This window comes from Osmerus mordax, chromosome 21 (genome assembly GCF_038355195.1).
Source record: "Osmerus mordax isolate fOsmMor3 chromosome 21, fOsmMor3.pri, whole genome shotgun sequence".
Lineage (NCBI taxonomy): Eukaryota > Metazoa > Chordata > Actinopteri > Osmeriformes > Osmeridae > Osmerus > Osmerus mordax.
In genome coordinates this window covers 7,826,766-7,845,887 of record NC_090070.1, presented here as the reverse complement: position 1 = coordinate 7,845,887, position 19,122 = coordinate 7,826,766, and positions in this window count along the sequence as shown.

Here is a 19,122-nt window from a genome sequence, read left to right as displayed (position 1 = left end):
TTGGAAGGGTGAACTTGTAAAGTGTGTACGTGTGCCCTGTCAATCACACAACGCGTCCAAGTGTTTATAAGGGGCACAGTGTCGTGTATCACAACACACACGAATAGAGGCCATGTAGACAGAGTACCTCACGATGCATAAACCCAGCTTGTGTGCTGACATGTATGTGTTTGGTTGTGTATTACTTTGGGAATCAGCACGTATTTCTTCTTCAGGAACGAGTGTGTACGTTTGTATATAATGGAGAAAAGCAACGAGAGTGTCGTAGTATTGGGTGTTGGATTCACACAGTATCTTAACTATCGAAAGCATTAACAGAGGGGGGATATGATTGTGGAACTTCACAATCCACAGTCAAATGCTTTATTACTGAGTTACATCCATCCCTAGATAACTATGTATCTAGGAGGCTGAAGTCTGTGGACTGAGCCCCCAGAGAGTTGGAAGAGACTGGGGGGGGGGGGGGGGGGGGGGGGTACTTCTGCTTCAACCTCACAGTGCTTGGGGCTCAATCCATCGTGTCAGGAACAAAGTCATCCGGGACACAAACGCACTTCCACACACAGCCCAGTTTATTTATAGATCCAGTACATCAAACAACTCCTGTATACTGTTGCCTTGTTGGTCTCATTCCCTCAATACGTGCGTGTGTGTGTAATGTCTGTGTGTGTAGTGCGTGTGTGTGTGTAGTGTATGTGTGTGTGTGTGTGCGTCTCCCCCCGTACAACCCTCCTTTTCTGTAAGTAATTCTGACATGAATGTTATGTTCTCCATACTTCTCCTTCATCCATCCATCCATCCATCTCTCTCCTCCTCATTTGTAGACAGCCTGAGGGAGTGATGGAGTGATGGGGGAGTGATGGAGGGATGGGGGAGGAAGTGTAGTTTAGAAAAGCAGTCAAAGTTCAGACAAATAAAAACAGTATGTGGAACGTTACAGAAGAATAGCCCCCAGGAGAGATGCAGTCTGTCATTTCCAATATGAAACCAAACTGGGCAAAAGCATTCCTCTCCATACAGGATATCAAGATGAGTTAAAAGGAGCTTCTATAAGGTGAAAATAACGAGCAACCATCCATCGCCAATACACTCTAATATTCAGAAATGACCAATGAGACTGTCGGGGGTTTAATACTGGCCAAACAACCCAAACTATTCCCATTAGGTTTAAAGGAATAGGTGTAAACCGAAAAGTGTATTAACCTCAACCAAATATGCTGCAATTCATGATAGAACAAAATTCCTCTCTCGGTCCTTGTTAAATGCCAACTCCGATGAGTCTGTGTAACTTTTTTAAAACATACGTGTTTCCAACATTGCCTGAAATGTTTCCTTAGATTTTGCTCCTCAAACCAGATCTAACTAGCTATGTACTGTAACCTATTTTAAATAAGCTTCAAACTCATAAACACACGCTGATGGCAATCTTCATAATATATATCTTTGGCACCGGTCTGAAGGGCATAATTAACTTGGCGGTTTTTACTTTAAGAAATCTCTATCTCAAGCTAATTATGCTCATCCGAGTTGACCCCCAGCTAACTGTGGCACAATATGCCGACTCACATTAGCATAACACACTGTAATGGCAGCCATTTTGGCTGGCTGATGATTGTCTTATTTTCAACAAAACAGCAATGCCTCCACTTCCCTGACAAATGGAGGGTAAAGACCTCTCTTTGACTGTCCGAGTGAACTTCTCCGTTTTTCCTGACACATTCAGGTCATTTTTTTGTTTTTCTTTTCTTCACAGGAAATACAAATAGGTAAAAGGTTTACACAATGACATGTGGTCCAGAGAGACTGAAGAACCCAAGGACTAAAGAATTTGTGTCATATAAGCTGTTTTTGTTGAGCTTCAACATTGATACCAGTATACCCTGGGAACACAACAGTGAGGTTGCATTTTAGCGTTAGTCCTGAGCCACTGTGAAACACCAGATGGCATAGAAGTCACCCATAAAGTCAAGTGTGAGAAGTAGGTTGGGAGTGTGTGCGTGTGACCGGGACACGGGCGTCAGGACGACAGCAACCTTGTGATGAGCTGTCCCTGAGCGTTGCACACAGCTGAGGCACAAATTGGAGACTAAACTCAAGGGAGTTTTTGCATGCATAGCAGAGGGCCTGTAGCTCAGTTTCACTTCTCATCTTTGTGTATGTGTGTGTGTGTGTGTGTGGATATGCCTGTTTATGTGTGTGTGTGTGATCTGATTTCTTTGTTAACAGCCGGCTCACTTTGTCACTTTTTAGGTGAATATTTTCAAGGGCCAGCCCATCTCTGCCCAAACCTCCGGTTCACAGTCCCAACATATGATTAAAAGCTACGGTCTGATCTCAGAACACTGCCACTGCTGGACCTCCCCAGGCTACTGCTCACACACACGCACACAGACACACACACACACACACACACACACACACACACAAGGATACACATGTACAAGACACACTACTTCCAAAACAGTCACTACACACACAATGCACAGTTGTGTGCTAAGGCACACACTCCCTCAGAGTTAACATCAGCAAGCTTACATTCTCACTAATTGTCTGTCAGTGAGTGTGCGATTCTATGTACATGTTTGTGTGTGAACTTGAGTGTGTGTGTGTATCTGTTTGTGACAAAGACAGAGAGAGATACAAAGAGAGAGAGAGAGAGAGAGAGAGAGAGAGAGAGAGAGAGAGAGAGAGAGAGAGAGAGATGGAATGAACATCATACCAGATCAATATGTCTAGTCTGCCACCTGGTGCTCTGGGACTGCATTGCAGCAGGGTGGAAGATGGATGGCCCAATCGAAGCGGGATGGAAAGGGAGAACAGAACGAGAGGTGTGGGAGAGAACTGCAAAACAAACAACGCGAGGGAGGGATGGTGTAACATTTAATGAGTGCATGAGACACCATGGGAGCTGCATGGAGCTCGCCGCTGGGAGAGAAAACTAGGGAAGGACTGAACAAAGAAAACAAGGAGAATGTGAGCATATACGAGGCAAAGGGAGAACAAGATAGGAGAGGGGGAGAGAGAGATGGAAGACTGAGGGAGAGAGAGAGTTGGAAGGCTGAGGGAGAGAGAGAGAGATGGAAGGCTGAGGGAGGGAGAGAGAGATGGAAGGCTGAGGGGGAGAGAGAGAGATGGAAGGCTGAGGGGGAGAGAGAGAGATGGAAGGCTGAGGGGGAGAGAGAGAGATGGAAGGCTGAGGGAGAGAGAGAGAGATGGAAGACTGAGGGAGAGAGAGAGATGGAAGGCTGAGGGGGAGAGAGAGATGGAAGACTGAGGGGGAGAGAGAGAGATGGAAGACTGAGGGAGAGAGAGAGAGATGGAAGACTAAGGGAGAGAGAGAGATGGAAGGCTGAGGGAGAGAGAGAGATGGGAGGCTGAGGGAGAGAGAGAGATGGAAGACTGAGGGAGAGAGAGATGGAAGACTAAGGGAGAGAGAGAGATGGAAGGCTGAGGGAGAGAGAGAGATGGAAGGCTGAGGGAGAGAGAGATGGAAGACTGAGGGAGATTGAGAGAGATGGAAGGCTGAGGGAGAGAGAGAGATGGAAGGCTGAGGGGGAGAGAGAGGTTCCAAGGTTCCAAAGAGTCAACAGCTGTTAACTGTCAGCTGTCCAGTTTCCATACAGAAGAGATATCTTTATACCTAGTTATACAAGAAAAAAAGGTGGAGAACAGTATAGGAACAAATACTGAACAAGTTGGACAAGTTGGACATCTTTATAAGCAAAAGGACAGTAGAAAAATACAGTAATTTGAAGAACTCCACAGCAAGCTAGCAAGCTAACAGTTCACCTTCGTCTCCATGACAACGCAGTGAGTTGTTGTCAAACAAATCAGAGCTATCAAAACAGCTAGTTAGAATAGCTAACTGAAAAAAGTGAAATACAGACAATTGAATATCATCTTAAATGTACTAGAATATGGATTCCCTCCCCCCTGGTGTGGAGGCAATATCCATAGTATATCCAAAGGATATTACTAATGAGAATGGCCGAAAACAATACAAACAAAAGCTTCTAAAAAACAACCCAGAGACAATATATGCCGACTCCTACAAAAGTGGAGATGTCAGCAACCTAATCTTCTACAGTGACCAGCCCCTCGCCTGGCACAGTGCTATTAAAGCGCACTACCCCTCAACTAAAAAAGAAGGGATTTGCAATGGCTGGAAACTAAGAATAAGAGATGAGGAAGAACCAGAGAAAGACATAGCCCACATTAACCTGTACAAAACTGGAACAATAATAGTGCAAGGAAAAGACATCAAACAATTCCAACAAGACTTTTTAAATATTAAAGAGAAGGCACAACAGGAGAAGACTGAGAACATCCCCCTCATCCTGGCTGGGGTAGACTGTGCAGACGATGCCCCCCCTCCTGAAGGCCTTATAGAGACCACACAGACTCCTGTGGAAGTCGACGCCAGTGACGAGAGGATGTCTAAACTCTGCGCCTCTTTAATGGACATGAGAGAGAGATTCACAGGATTAGAAATTGATCTTGATGAAATGAGAGAACTCATCAACTCACTACAAACATCACAGACAAAAAACACTGAAAAACTGAGAAAAGTGCCTGTAAGCAATCATCAAGAAGCAGAGGAAAGAAGGGACGACCTCAAGAGAGAAGTGTCTGCACTAAGGATAGAAATGAAAGAACTACAGGAAGAAAGGTTGAGGTATCAGGCCCAGCTGACGGCAATGAGAGAAGAGATAAGAGAGCTGAGGCATGAAAAAGAGCCAAGAACAAACCAACCCACCTCTGACCTTGACAATAACCTCGACAATATGGGACAAATCAATCTGGACCAACTGAACTCCGCCCCTTGCATAGAACACAACAACCATACCGAGGCCACACCACCTACAGAGGACACACACATTCCAGAAATAGTGCTCCTAATCGACTCGAATGGGAAGTACATAGAAGAAAAAAAGCTCTTCCCGAAACACAAAGTTACAAAACTCTGGTGTCCAAACATCCAGGGTGCCCTTCACCTGCTGAATGAAGAAAAGATAGGATCCCCCAGTCACATAATTATTCATACGGGTACTAACGACTTAAGAGTACTGCAAGAAAAAGTGGCCACTGCACTTAAAGATGTGATAGAGAAAGCCACACACACTTTCCCTAACTCAAGAGTAGGGATCTCTACGCTGCTACCAAGAAAAGACTTCCACCCTGCCACCATCCAGAGGATTAATGCCAGCATATCCAGAGACTGTGTACTCAAGCCTAACGTCCAACTGGCCCACCACCCCACACTTGATCTTGACTGTCTGTATGACCAAGTACACCTTTACAAATCAGTAATCCCTACCTTCGCCAAGACACTCGAAGATGTAGCGCTCAATCGAAACCCCAACAACTCCCATAGGAGAAGCATAAGGCCACACAGCCCAACCAGAATAAGGAGAAGTCTTCCTGGAGCTACAACAAGAGGAGCTGCACACAGAGGACCTACGGCCAGAAACCCCCCCACAAGACTACAGCACCACCAGACAGACAGACAGACTCCATCAGGACCAGAATACCTACCGTCACAGAGTCCCCACCTCCCGATCCATTCTACCCAATCCAACCCTGGTCAGCCCCAATATCCTCCCCCTCTGAACCTACCTGATCCTCCCCAGTGCACCCTCCACAACCCATCCACAGAACGACAAGAGCCCAATCCTGGCCGCCATAGCTACGCTCAAGCTGTGAGTAGAGCAACACACCAAGCCCCATCATCCTGCGAGATGAGAAACATTCAACAGATGCTCAGCATGCTCTGCCAGCATCTTATAGCATAATAACAACAAAATATTAGAAATACTTTATGAATTACAAAGCTTTTACTATATCATGCTGGAATATACAAGGACTGAGGTCCTCTACTTTTGGCCTTAAGAGCAGAAACCCAGATTTTAGTAAAGAAGTAAAAAACATAGACATAATTATCCTACAGGAAACTTGGAGTAGAGGCGATGAACCTACTGGTTGCCCCCTAGGTTATAAAGAACTAATAATCCCATCCACTAAATTACCAAGAGTTAGACAGGGAAGGGACTCAGGAGGTATACTCATTTGGTATAAATCAGACCTAAGTCATGGCATTAAATTTATCAAAAAAGGAACATTTCACATTTGGATAGAAATAGATTGCAAAATACTTTCAAATGAGAGAAATGTCTTCTTATGTGCCATCTATATACCCCCAGTAGAATCCCCCTATTTTAAAGAAGAGAGCTTCTCCATATTAGAAGAAGAGATAAGCAACTTCCAAAGCCAGGGAAATGTAATGCTTTGTGGTGACCTAAACTCCAGAACTGGAGAACAACCAGACATCCTTTGCAACCAAGGGGATAAGCATCTACCTGGTGGAGACAGCCTCAGCTTCCCTAGGTGCCCAGTGAGACTCAACTACGACAAAATAACTAACAGAAACGGGTCTCAACTACTACAACTGTGTCGCACCCTTGGTCTCTATATAGTCAATGGTAGGCTAAGAGGGGACCCTTACGGAAGGTACACCTTCAGCTCATCTATTGGCAGTAGTACTGTGGACTACTGTATCACAGACCTCAGCCCAGAGTCTCTCAGAGCATTCACAGTAAGCCCATCCACCCCCCTATCAGACCACAGAAAAATCACACTGTATATGAACAAAGAATTAACTAATCAAGAATCATCTAAAACAAGCAATCTACATAGCATTAGTAATCGTTACCGATGGCGGAAAGATAGCCAAGAAACCTATCAGGATGCTATCCACTAGCCACAAGTACAATCTCTATTGGATAATTTCTTAAACAAAACATTCCCCTGTAATAGTGAAGGTGTCAATGTAGCAATAGAGAACATAAACAACATATTTGATATATCTGCCTCTCTATCTAATCTTAAAACCTCATACAAAACCCCCAAAAAGGCCAATAATTATAAAGAAAAATGGTTTGACGAGGAATGTAAAAGCATGAGGAAGATACTGAGAAATGTATCTAACCAGAAACACAGAGACCCAGATAACCAGGCACTACGCCATCACTATGGCATAACACTTAAAGAGTATAAAAACATACTAAGGAAAAAGAAGGAACAATGTATCACAGAACAGCTCAATGTAATTGAAGAATCTATTCAATCAAATGTTTTTTGGGAAAACTGGAACATACTATATAAACAACAACATGAAGAATTACCAATTCAAAATGGGGATATATGGATTAACCACTTCTCCAAGCTTTTCATGTACATAGATAAGAACCCAGAACAAAAACACATACACGATTAGCTCCAATTACTTGAATCTGCAATTAAGAATTACCAGAACCCTCTTGACTTTTCAATAACATTGAACGAACTACAAGATAAAATACAAAACCTAAAATCCAATAAAGCCTGCGGTGTTGATGGTATACTAAACGAAATGATCAAATTTACGGATGTAAATTTAAATTGGCCATACAAAAACTTTTTAACATCATCCTCAGTTCTGGTGTATTCCCTAAAGTCTGGAACCAAGGTCTGATCACCCCAATATTTAAAAATGGAGACAAATTCGATCCCAATAATTACCGTGGGATATGTGTCAACAGCAGACTGGGTAAAATCCTCTGTAGCATTATTAATAACAGACATGTGCACTTTCTCAGCGAAAACAATATACTGAGCAAATGTCAAATTGGCTTTCTACCAAATTTCCGTACATCGGATCATATATTCACTCTACAAACAATTGTCGACCAACAAATTAACCAAAACAAGAATAAAATCTTCTCTTGCTTTGTTGATTTCCAAAAAGCATTTGACTCAATCTGGCATGAAGGCCTTTTATATAAACTGATAGAGAGCGGAGTCGGGGGGAAAACATATGACCTCATAAAATCAATGTACACAAATACCAAGTGTGCAGTCAAAATTGGACAAAGGCGTACAGACTTCTTTGTCCAAGGTCGAGGAGTAAGACAGGGATGCAGTCTGAGTCCCACCCTCTTTAATATCTACATAAATGGTCTGGCGAGGGAACTAGAACAGTCTGCAGCACCTGGAATCCCTCTCCTGGACACAGAGGTCAAATGCCTCCTCTTTGCAGACGACCTTGTGCTTCTGTCCCCAACCAAGGAGGGACTACAGCAACATCTAGACCTGCTGCACAGATTCTGTCAAAATTGGGCCCTAACAGTCAATCTAAAAAAGACTAAAATTCTTGTTTTCCAAACAAGAACCAGAAATCAGGATCCCAAATATCGATTCCTCCTGGGAACTAACCAATTACAATACACCAAAAATTATACTTACCTTGGTCTAAACATCAGCACCACAGGCCACTTCCAAAAAGCTGCAAATGACCTGAGAGACAAGGCACGAAGGGCTTTTTACGCCATCAAAAGAAATTTTAAAATTGACATCCCAATCAAAATCTGGCTTAAAATTATTGAATCCATTATAGAACCCATTGCGATATATGGCTGTGAAATCTGGGGCCCACCTGCAAACCAAGAATTTGCCAAGTGGGACAAACACCCCATAGAAAGCCTGCACGCAGAATTCTGTAAAAACATATTAAGAGTTCAACGCAAAACCCCAAACAATGCCTGCAGAGCTGAATTAGGAGTGTATCCTTTAATCATTAAAATACAAAAAAGAGCAACTAAATTCTACCTACACCTTAGCCAAAGTGATGGAAATACCTTCCACCACAAAGCCCTTCTATGCCAAAAAAATGAAGCCAGATAAGAGTCCTCTCATCCAGCTAGTCCAGAGGCTCTGCTCACCAAACCCCACAGAGCCTCAAGACAGCAGCCACCTTATTAATCCAAAACAAATAGCAAAACAGCAAAAAGAAAAGTACATTGTTTATTGGAAAGAAGTTACACTAAAGCAAAATAAATTAGAATGCTATTTGAATCTAAAAAGACAGTACACAATGGCAGAATGCCTGATCACTGTGTCTGAACCAAAAATAAGGAAGACATTAACTAAATACAGACTCAGTGAGCACAGCCTGGCCATAGACGGGCCGTCACAGGCAGACATGGCTGCCCAGAGAGGAGAGGCTGTGCTCTGTCTGCTCACAGGGAGAAGTGGAGACAGAGCTACACTTCCTAACAGAATGTGACCACTATAAAGACATTCGAACCAAATACTTCCCCAAAATTACCAGCATATACAAGGAATTTGAAAATGTAACAAATAGAGAGAGACTGGTTTATTTATTGGGAGAAAAACCTAACTGCTGTATTTTAGCAGCAAAGTATGTATCAGCCTGTCATGGCCTTAGAGACAGCCACAATGAGGAAAATGTATAATATGGCAAACATAACATGTTTTCATTTTTGTTTTAATATTTTGTCTAAATTTTACTGTAATTTTTCAGAATTTCAAATTTAGTATTTTATTTTTACTATTATTATTATTATTATCATTATATAACCTGTATGTGCGTATGTATGTGTATGTATGGGTATATGCGTGTGTATATATACGTGTGGGTGTGTATACATGTGTGTATGCGTATACATATATATATGTATATATACATATGTGTGTGTGCATCTATTTACTTATTTATGTATTTATTTATACAGATTATTTGGCAACATTAATAATATACCAACTTGAATAATAATAACATGGATACAAGTTGTACACCTGTGTGGTGTAGCTACACGTATGTATATGTTACGTAAACTTCCGTGTGTGTCTCTGTATGTGAGTGTGTGAAATATAAGTATATATAAGGCCATGATTTACATTGATTAATATTTCTGTAATTCTACCGTTGCTTTGGCAATATGAACAATTGTTGTTTTCATGCCAATAAAGCCCTTTGAACTGAACTGAACTGAGAGATGGAAGACTGAGGGAGAGAGAGAGATGGAAGGCTGAGAGGGAGAGAGAGAGATGGAAGACTGAGGGAGAGAGAGAGAGAGATGGAAGACTGAGGGAGAGAGAGAGATGGCAGGCTGAGGAGGAGAGAGAGAGATGGAAGACTGAGGGAGAGAGAGATGGCAGGCTGAGGGGGGGAGAGAGAGAGATGGAAGGCTGAGGGAGAGAGAGAGAGAGATGGAAGACTGAGGGAGAGAGAGAGATGGAAGGCTGAGGGGGAGAGAGAGAGATGGAAGACTGAGGGAGAGAGAGAGATGGAAGACTGAGGGAGAGAGAGAGATGGAAGGCTGAGGGAGAGAGAGAGAGATGGAAGACTGAGGGAGAGAGAGAGAGAGAGAGATGGAAGACTGAGGGAGAGAGAGAGATGGCAGGCTGAGGGGGAGAGAGATGGAAGGCTGAGGGAGAGAGAGAGAGAGAGAGAGAGAGAGAAAGAGAGAGAGAGAGAGAGAGAGAGAGATGGAAGACTGAGGGAGAGAGAGATGGAAGACTAAGGGAGAGAGAGAGATGGAAGGCTGAGGGGGAGAGAGAGATATGGAAGACTGAGGGAGAGAGATGGAAGGCTGAGGGAGAGAGAGAGAGATGGAAGGCTGAGGGAGAGAGAGAGATGGAAGACTGAGGGAGAGAGAGAGATGGAAGACTGAGGGAGAGAGAGAGATGGAAGACTGATGGAGAGAGAGAAAGATGGAAGACTGAGGGAGAGAGAGAGATGGAAGACTGAGGGAGAGAGAGGGAGACTGTACGAAGAGGCAGAGAGCTAGAGGACGGAAAGAGAAAGACCATGGGAATAGTAGCAGATCAAAGACTGACTACATCTTTTGGCGCCCACACACTCTATCGCCCTTCCTCCCCTCCCCTCTCCTCTCTTTTGTCTCTCTCATTACTGGGTGTATTTTTCATCCTTATCTCCTAATCCTTGTTTTTTTGCTTCGGTATGTCTGCTGGAGGAATCATCTGTTAAATCCATCTTTATCCTGCACTGTTTCTGTGTCTCTGTGTCCCTCTCTCCCCACTCTCTCTTTCCCCGCCTCACATTCCATTTATCTGGAGTGTTTGTCTCGGGGTACTGTTTCCCTCTCTCAAAAGAAGAAGAAGAAGAAGAATGAAGATCGATTAGGACAAGCTTTATCTATGCTTGACATGGCCTCCCAATCGTGAAAAGCACATTTCAGGAGCCACAGACATCAAAGGAAACAGGCAATTTACACACCCATTGAAATATCTCAAGGAACATTCCAGCGCTCGAGTGCCCCTACAAACAGGCAGCCAGACATTTGACAGAGCCGCACATCCCCAGCTTGAGCCAATCCCTTCTCTTGACGCGATGACAGTCAGAAATGACTGTGACTGAAAGAGTGCGCGCGGCTGAGACTGTGAGTGGTGCCAGGGTTGCTCTACCCCTCCTTTCAAGAAACTCTGAGAGGAAACAGGTGGGAGCGAGCGAACAAGTGTTCTCACTGCACAATGAAAAAATCCCATTGCGGCGAAGGGGCTATTTATAGACGCATGGAGATAATGAGCGCGAAACTGTGGCGAATGCCGTGCGAGGGCTGGTAATGTGTCTCTGTGTTGTAGCGAGGGAGATGGAAGTGTGCGTGCGTGTGGAGGTGCTTGTGTGTATGTGGGGAGAACAGATGCATATATGCACCCAGTTCAGCGATGCACTTTGTGGCCAGGTCCATGTTATGATGATTCATTGGTTTGTTTTTAACTTTAACATTTTTTTAGAAATGTGACAACTTATATTAGTGTAAACGCACAGAATAACACTGTGAAAATCAAAAACGGTTGCCCATCAAATGCTGAAAAAACAGCTTGAAATTTGACTGTGGTGAAATTCCACTGAAAATTCACATTTTCCAAGCACGCCTCTCCAATCCCTTCTTTCGACGAAGTCAGCCAACAATCTGTTGATCAAAATTACTTTTTAATCGTCTGTCTTTTGAAGTGGATTCTGAGTTACCCTTGAGTCCAGACACTTCTGAACCCCTTTTTCTCAGCAAGACGGTCACGTTCAAACCGTCAAAAAGTGGGGAGAGATGGGATTTGCGATTGGCCAGCCACAAGAGTGGGACTCGGCTTAAAAGTTCTCAATTGCTCTGACCGATCCCTGTAGGATTTAGAAGATTTGTCGACTCGTACTGCTTTTCGAAAGGACTGATAAACGTCTGTTTCTCACGTTTGTGAAAAGATGAGGACGGGAAACAGAAATGAGAGAAAGAATGAAGAAATTGAGGTGGGGAGGTTGGGAGAGAGAGAGACCAACTGAGGAGCATATAACCAGAGAGATATACCTGGTTTACAATAGGTTTAAAATGAGTCTTAGGCAAACGGAAGTGGCGGTGCCAAATACAAGTGTAAACAACCACCGAGACGCTTTGTGATCCAACCACTCCAACCACCTGCTGAGTTAGTCTGCTCATTCGACCAGTGGCGGCTGCTGGTCTTTCAAACAGGGGAAGCTCATTTTCGGCCTACATCATATACATTTTCAGTTCACTGGCTAGTTCACCCCTACGACACTAGCCTAGCCTACTGTATGAATGAATGAACGAACGATCTAACCAAAAACTATTTAAACCCGAAGAAAATATGGGAATTAGGTTCAACTGAAACAAGGAATGTGATGCATAATTGTATGAAATGTATGATGAAAATTGGCTAGCAATTTCGCCAAGCAAATACCAAGAAATAGGTTGCAGCCGTTTGTCTTTCAACTACAGTTGCAAAATCCGTGATGGGACTCAGCTTGAATAGCTTCGGCGACTTTTTATAGTACAAAATCGCTGTCAATCAAAAGGAGATGCAGTCTTTCGACAGACCCTCCAATCATCACGCGGAAGCCCAGCGTCCAGGCCAGCCCACTCCTCCATTCACCCCCAGAGACGCTGAGAGTCCAGGGCGGGACATAATCGCAGCATTTATCCAATGACCGTATAGTTTCGAAGCACTGAAAAAAACTGTTCAACGCAGCCCCATTGAAGTCCATGGAAGCTGAGTTTCAGCAGGGAAATGCACTGTGGCGCTACGGGAATGTATGAGAAGGAAATCAGTCAGTCGACCTGCTAATATATGTAGCTGATTCTGAACGAACTCGTCTTCGATATGAACGTGTTCTAACGCATTTGAAATGTTAACACAATAGTAAATATTTGACCATGAAGAGCTTCCGTTGCAGTCTTAAAGAAATCGCCACTGCATTCGACCACACATCTTCAGTAGTTTACGCCAATGGGGCCCGATGTGTCCCAACTAGGACGTCACAGGAAAGAACGTCATAGAAAGTCTTTGCTTTTCTAACATTCAAACTTTTTCATCTCTTTTTCATGTCCGGAGCTCTTTTAACAAGTCGCAAATGACTTTTTCCTGCTGATTTTTGTGCTACGGTAGGAAACCAACAGACACCCATAGAACGAGAGAGAGACCTACACACTTGCAGAGAGCAAGAGAAATACTGAAAGAGAGAAAGAATAACACAGGGGGCCTGTCGGTGTGGAAAGACAGGGATGATGAGTGACTCATGTAGCCTAACAACAAAAACCAAACTGCCCTCAGGGGGGAGCTGTGAGGCTGCTGGTCGTGATGCGAGAGAGCAGTGAAGAGAGCAGAAGAGGAGAGGACACATTAAGAATGGAGAGGAGAGACTCCAGAAGAGAGATGGTGAGAATCAACAAGGGAACTGAAGATATGAGTGTTTAGAGGAAGAGAAAGGGTGATAATTGCACTTGAGAGGGCCATTCTAAAACAAAGGGCAGTCCTGAAGAAGAGCGAAAGCAAAAAGGAATCCAGCTAGTGTGAGGTTTTCGAGTGCACTTGGGAGCATGTGCACTAGAGGAGAGATGGAGAGGAGGAGCTCTGAAATGTGCAATGGGTGACTGGGCGGTGCGCTAGAGACGGTCAAAGAGAATTGTTTAAGTGGAGGACTCCCCTGGAAGGCTGGAGATGGGAAAGAGTTTTTGCAAGAGTAAGTGTTGCAAAAGAAACTCAATGGCAGAGTGAAACATGGCAGGGAAATATATATAGAGGAGACAAAGTCTCTTTGGATTGTGGGAAATGTAGGCGATGGTGTGAATTGTGAGGTAGTACAAAGAGTGTTTGTGGGGAGGTTTGGTATTCTGTTGGGTAATCTGTAATGTGAGGAGGAAGCATTCTCTTGAGAATCCTTGTTTACCATGGTTTCCCTTAATAATGTGACAATTATTTTTTACATTTAAGTACACTCCAGTTCTCATGACAACCACAGATGTACAATGTTTGCTTAGTAGCAACTCAGCAGATTTTAAGTGCTGAAATAAATGCCTCGTCTATTTCTATGCAATCTCTATTAGCAAACAAGTGCAAATGTCAACACATATCTTAATACACTTCAGCTCTCATGGCATGAGAGGGGCGAAGCCACCACATAACTGGTTTCTAGGGCAAACTAGAATGGCGAACATTTACCAAATGCTAATGCTAAAACTCCTAACCACTCTAACCATGCTAGCCCCACGGGCTTCTTAGGCACGGCGTATACCCAGAGTCGTAGCAAGCGCGTGAGCGGCGCCGGAGTGGGCTAATTGGGTTTCTCGCGTTAATTAGGCCAATTCATTAGCAAACACGTCTGAAGGGTATGAACGCTCTACTGAGTCATTTAGGGATTAGAGAGAAGCCGTCGCGGGAAGAGAAACAGGGGAGAGAGGCAGAGAGAGGGAGAGAGGGGCAGAGAGGGGCAAAGAGGGGCAGAGAGGGGCAGAGAGAGGCAGAGAGGGGCAGAGAGAGGCAGAGAGGGGCAGAGAGAGGCAGAGAGGGGCAGAGAGGGGCAGAGAGAGGCAGAAAGGGGCAGAGAGAGGCAGAGAGGGGCAGAGAGAGGCAGAGAGGGGCAGAGAGAGGCAGAAAGGGGCAGAAAGAGGTAGAGAGGGGCAGAGAGAGGCAGAGAGAGGCAGAAAGTGGCAGAGAGAGGTAGAGAGGGGCAGAGAGGGGCGTCCGAAAAAACAAAGAGGTCCCCCATGCCTAGTCCCAACACTCCTCACACTGGCACCTCTTCTCCCCACTGACTTCTCTCCCCGACCTTGTGGGCGACTGGATTAGAAGGAGAAGTACCCCGTGGCTTTCAACCTACCAATCAATCGGGCCCCCCGCTTTTAATTCATTTGCATAACACTTCAAGCCCCTCCCTCCCACTCACCTCCACCATCAGGAAGCATGGCACAAGGTAGGTGCTGGTTTTCTGAAGTGCCCTCCAGTCTCCCACCATGTTCATCTTCTCTCCTCCGGCTTCAACAGGCACCTGCCGAATCGAAAAAGACCTTTACCAAAGGCACGAGCAGACTCTGACTACGTCACTGCTGGTTCCCTGGTTCCACGCGTTTTCTTCATTTTTATAGACCGTAATCCGGTGCAGATGATTCATGCTGATTGAGATTAGAATTATAATTTGATTCCCAGTCATTTTTCACTCACACTGGATCCGACTCATCGTGGATGAGCAAGCAGTGGAAGAATTAATCCTTTTATTCTCCTCTCCTCCCTTCTATTGCACCTCATGTCCCCAGTTGGCGCACACACACTGCCACAAAAAACAAAAAAACACATACTGTACACACCCACAGATGGCACAGTACACAACCAGACAATGGAGGTTGAAAGGCAAAGAAGGAGAAGAGACAGAGGAGGATGATCAAAAACAAAAGGATGACAAAGAGATAAGGAGGACAGACAGAGTCGTGACGCACATGGTTGTGAAAGCTCAGCTTGGGGGAATCAGGAGAAAAAAAAGAGGATGTCAGAAAGAAGAAAGAGAGAAACAATCCCAAACGGAGCTCAACTGGTCGACCCCCAAGAGGGAAAAAGACTGGCGCCTTGTTGTGATAGGAGCGCGCAAACTCAGTGCAATGCCCACTGGGCATTCGGAGGGCTATGGGCATTGTTCACTCGAACGCTTTGCTGCTTTCCGGATGTCTGAGAAACATGTGAGGCGCGTTGTTCCAACACCGCAAGAACGGCAGTTTGGGTTGAAACTGAGTTTTGCTGTTTTAATTCAAACAAACTTCTGGTGAGTATGTGAAGCAATTTTTTTTTTTTTTGGAAGACAACTTGCTTTTTCTCCAGATTGATTTCCCTCAAGATCTTTTAAAGCCTATACATGGAAGAGGAAAACAACATGTGCTCTCTCTCTCTCTCTCTCTCTCTCTCTTTCTCTCTCTCTCTCTCTCCCTCTCCCTCTGTCTCTGTCTGTCTCACACACACACATACACCATATATCTGCCCATTCTGTACAAAGGCAGCTGTGGCTTGATCTTTGGACACATTTAATGGGCTTCCCATGTGTATTAGGACACTAGCATTGGAAAGCTTGCTCAGACATGAATAATTACACACATCACAGAGGATACAGCGTCTGTGTTTAAATCCATCCATTATTAAGACTCTCATCCTCTTGCTCCCACAATGCAACAGTTCTCTGTGGGTCCATTAACCACGTTTTGATGTGTCTGTTGTGTGTATAATCCTACTCACACACATTCACACCTATGAAGGCACGGACACACACACGTATGCACACGTATAACAGCCACATGGATTGCGCAACAACACAAACTAGGAAGATCGAGCAAGCATGAAAGCCCCGCTCTTAAGCACTGTCCATTTCATCACTATGTGTGGAAGCCGGAAGCTTCTAATGCCTCCTGCATCTCCCAGACAGCATGAAACCCTTCATGACACCTTCTCTCATAGCCTTCCCCTCTCTCTCAACCGCCCACTCGCTCACACACATACATTTTCACACACACACACATGTTTTCACACACACACACACACACACACACACACACACACACACACACACACACACACACACACACACACACACGTACACACACACACACGCTGCTGACATGCCACTTTCTACTCCCCCATGCCAATCCACCCGTCAATCCCACAAGTGTTTGACACACAGGTACTTGCGTAAGTGTGAGTGCGCGTTTGTGTGTACACCACAGCAAGACAGATCCGCTGCACTGCTACAAGACAGGTTCCACAATGTGGGTCAGATAGACAGGAGCTGAGAGATCTCTCTTCCCATGCACTCATCCCTCGATCCCCCCTTACTCTTTCTCTCTGACATACACACACACACACACACACACACACACACCTACTCACACAGCTTGACAGACAAAACAGTAATTGATGAAAGCTTCATTGAAACCACAACCCCTACATCCATCGTGGGGGACATCCCCTTACACGCACACGCAATGACCAAACAGCGAGAGAAGAAAAACAATGAAAGGAATGCAAATCGAAGGTCTTACCTCAAATTCTGTACGGACAACTCGTGATGCTACAGATGTGCCATCGTCTACACTGAGAATGCGGTTGTAGAGAGTGTGTGAATGTGCGCGTGTGTGTGTGAGAGGGAGAGAGAGCCTTCAGGAGCTCCAGCAGACTCCCATTCTGTGTCTTGTCCCTCTTGTGTCCGGTTGCTCGTTCTCTCTCTCTCCAGTCCGAGCCGCCCGCCCAGTGCTTCCGCTGCTCTCCCGGGCGTGCGGGCACAGAGAGACAGAGAGAGAGACAGAGAGAGAAACAGAGAGAGACAGAGAGAGACAGAGAGAGAGACAGAGAGAGAGACAGAGAGAGACAGAGAGAGACAGAGAGAGAGACAGAGAGAGAGAGAGACAGAGAGAGAGAGTGGATAAAAGAGTGAGTGTAGCGCAGCCAGTCAGCCCCTATCCACACTGCATGGGAAACGCGCTAGATCACTAAGCTAATCAGCTAATCGGCACTGCCTGTGCACCGGGGCTAATTAACGAAGTGTCGGATTCCGCAGGCTTCAAGGGATGCTCAGTGTCTCCGTTGAGGACGCGGAGAGGGAGAGTTACGAGAAGCAAGAGAGAATAAGTGAGAGAGAGGGAGAGGGAGGAGAGTGGGAAGAAGCAATGAGAGCACGAGACAGCGGAGAAAGTGAGCGGAGTAGAGTGAGAGAGAGTGAGAGAGACAGAGAGAGAGAGAGGGAGAGAGAGAGAGGGAGAGAGAGAGAGAAGGAGGGAGCGTGGATGTGTGTGGAAGGAAGAGGAACAACAGTGGCTGAAAGCTAGGCACAGCGTTCTCCAGCTGGAAACCACTTTCATACATGAGAGCACAAAGCCTGTGTGCGTGTGTGTGTGTGTGCGTGTGGGTGTGTGCGTGCATGTGAAATAGTGAGACAGCCTGGGCTCAGGTGAACAGTGAGTTCGGCCAATCTGCCCTAGCCCTGCAGACGCAAATTTGGCTGACAGAGGGTTAATGACGCATCGCCAAGCGGAAAAGTGGAGCACGACAGACACCGGCCCTATGTGGGTCAGGGCCCAATTGGTACTGGCCACTTTCAGCCTCAGCTTAGGTGTGTCTGTGTGTGTGTGTGTGTGTACCTGTATGTACAGTACAGAATGCGTAAACTAGGTTTGTGTGTGGGTGTACAGTGCAGTATCTCTGGGATGGTTTGGAGATGGTTTGCCTATACTTGCATGCGTTTGAGTGAGAGTGTGTGTACACGTTTGCATGTGTCCCTGACAATTGATGTACACGGAGCTTCTGGCTTCAGTTGTGTGTTCACACGAATGCGTGTGTGTGTGTGTAATGCCTCCAGCAACACAGGCCAGCGATAACTGGGAATGAATCTTCAGGGCACGTAACACGAGTATTCGATGCACGGAACCTGGTCTGCTTGTAGCCTACTGCTTCAACAGCCCTGGTGGATTGATTTGCGTAATTTATACACGTGCAACGTTAGCCGTTAGCTTCAAATATAATGTTGTAGGCCGAAACAGTGAGCAAGAGGCTAGTCTGCTAATCATTTGGAAGTGGCATTAAATATATCACAGGGATGTTGCTTTCCCCCAAGGATAGCCTATACTTATCCACCGCTCAAACAAAGCCTTTATCGTACGGCACATACCAAAACAATTAGTCAATAAGGAAAACGTTGTGGATCTTGGGCTCACAAGTACGTAATTTCTGCGGTACGTGGTCGCGAGTGTTCACGTTATGGGTTATTGACCCAGAGGGCAGGGGGTTCCTCTGACTGATCGTTAAATCGGCAGGCGGATATGTTGTTCCCATGGAAACCAGGCAGCCATGGCATGGATTGACGGCGTGAAGCTGAGCCAGACAAACACACAGTATGCAAGACCACTTAAAATCATTCAGCAAAATTACAAACATCTCACCCACTCTGAAAAATACAGCACAGATGACACATAGACATACCTAACTTTTTTGACAGATTAATAA